Raw genomic sequence first — 2,699 nt, forward strand, 5'->3', positions numbered from 1 at the left:
GCATACTATGCAGGACTTTAAAAATGTACGCCATTCTTTTTACCTTGGGTTTCTATTATACGATGGTTATCAGATGCTATATTGCTAGGAATGACTTGATTTGTTTGGGTAAACAATATCCTAACAAAGAAATAATTGTTCCACCAATTTAAAGGCATTAGACAAAGCAAATAAGTCTGAATTGTTTTTGATTACAAGCAAGATAGTTTTATTGGCAAAACAGTCAATGAGAGTTAAACACCATGGGTATACCCACAGACATTTAGAGAGGCAATCTGGTCTCATTTTAATTTTTTTTAATGAAGCTTTTCTTTTCCTTTTTCTTGTTGCTTTATTTTCACCTGCATTTATTGAAAGTTACTAATGTCTTTAATTCTTTCATTCGTTATTTTGGAGAGTGCAATATGGAGCAGGAAGGAATAGGAAGTTAGAAGATGAATTTCATATGTAAAGGGAGTGATAACACATTTATCAGTAAAGAAATCTAGATAGAAGAAGGAGTCTGGTATAAGGAGGGTGTTATTATGTAAGACCTCGTATGGAAAGTAAAATCCATGAAACTGGGAGGGGGAGCGGATGAGTCGAGTGAGTCATACGTGTAGGATTATTATTTCTTCTATTCTATAGTCTCTGTTTTGATAAATGTATGCTGCTAAGGTTTACCCACAACAATGCTGGCGTGGGAGTTGATGGGTGATTATTAATTAAAGCTTACGTGAGTCAAGTGATAGCGACACTGGGCTCAGAAGTCGGAACAGTCTGCTGTGTGCTAAGCTGAACTTCCGGGGCCTCTGGATCTCTGTGTCTTGTTAGAATGTGGCAGTTTTTTAACCTTGTCATACAACAGCGAATCTGTCCCTTCCCTCCTCAGCATGCACGCGGGGCCTGTGCTCCTGATTACACGTAGTCCTGCGTTCTCATTAGTGTAAACAGTTCACAGAGAAGAATATTTGGTGGAACATTTAGGTGCGATCTGCCCCTTCTGTTGGCTCTCAGTAGCTGCTTTTGGAGCTGCCGGGCTTGCTTGGCAGTGTGACGGAGGTCCTGGCTTTCACCCTCAAGTTCAGGATGTGGATTCTTCCCCATTGGGTTTAGTTATAGAGATGCCCCTGGGGGAAACCTCCCTGCACTCGCGTAAGGCCGCCTCTGATTACTTAGTTTCTGCTTCAATAGTGATTAATTTTATGTGGTCTGAGCTCCCATTAAATTCATTTTTCCCCAAACTGATCTCTTAAATACAATTGGTCACAGGGCTGCTTGTGCCTCCTCATCTGCAGACTCTAACCCACGCCTCCCTCCTTGTTTATCTCTGTGGATGGCAGCGAGCAGGGGTCCATGTGTGCACACTGTGGCTTTACGTGGTCTCTCTCCATGGAGCACACAGCATGCGGTCCTGACCCCGTCCCCATTTGGGGCCAGTGGGACCAGTGAGCAGGTGCTTTGGAATACAGCAAGCTCAGGTGTGGGACCATCAGTCTTGGGGAGGAAGGAATTGCAAATACCTGGAAAGGGATCCCCTAATTCAAAGGATTTTACATAGCTGGGGTCTCTTCCGATATCCCATAAATAAAAAATGGCAGCCAGCAGGATTTTTAAACCTAAGACAGTGGCCCAGCACCTTCTCCCTATCACTGCTTTCTCCCGCATATCTGTCCATCTTTCTCTTATCTCTATTTTTACATTTCATTATCCTCCCCCTCTTCTCTCCCTCCTCCATTCCCTCCCCTTTCTCGCCTTTCCTGAAAACACATTTCTATCTGGCACAGAAAATAAACTCAGATTGTGGGTAGTTATGTTAATCTAATTCAATCCTCAGCGGGTTAAGAGTGAAATTCTAATAGTGGAGCTGTTGAGGGCTTTTTTGTTAATGGCTTGGGGATTACATTGAGTTAAAGGCTCATTTCCTAATCAAACAGAGAGGGAGAGAGTGACTCCGAATATTTATGAGTCTCCCAGTGAGAGTTTAAACATTCAACTCCAAAAGCTGGGTTTCTGCAAGAGGAAAGAGTTAAAACCCCTCAGGGCTGCTGGAAAAAAAAATTAAACCAGTTAAGCCATCAGTATTTCCAAGCTGCTGTGGAATGTCTGTGCTGGCCCCGTGCAAGGCAGGCAGAGCCTGGGCTGGGTCGGTTCAGAAGCCACACTGGAAACGCTGGAGTCAGCTGAAGACTTCAGAAAAAGACCCTCCTGCCCTCCGCAGCCACAGCCTGGGGGCTGTGCTCCTTCGCAGCCCCCCAAGTCAATTCTCCCCTCCGATCCAGGAAACAGGAAATAGAGCTCAACTTGCTGGCAGGGCAGCTGGCGCCGTCCCCTCCCTACCTGGAGGGTCTATAGGACTGCAGAATTCTCCCCCTCTTTGGTCCTGTCTCTGAAAAGCTGAGGATCCTGTCCCCCCTTGGAAAGTAGACTCACCTGTCCTCCGGCTCCGCTGTCTTCCCACGGGAGCCCCCAAACCCATCTGGCCCTCTGTGCCCAAATGGGGAACTGAGAAGCAACATGGCCAAGGTCAGGCGGTGTTAAGGCCCAGCTGAGGTCAGGAGCCAGCGGAGGCAAGGCTGCTGGCCTCTCTCCCCGTTCTCTTGAGTCTGGTAGAGGAGAGGGAGAGTCAGGACCATATGGCTGCTGAAGGACACCCCGGCTCCACTGGAGCGAGATCTCCCTCTCCAGCTTGGGAAGGAAGGGTGGGAATTCCTGATACA

Source organism: Muscardinus avellanarius (assembly GCF_963383645.1).
Source record: "Muscardinus avellanarius genome assembly, chromosome: 12".
Lineage (NCBI taxonomy): Eukaryota > Metazoa > Chordata > Mammalia > Rodentia > Gliridae > Muscardinus > Muscardinus avellanarius.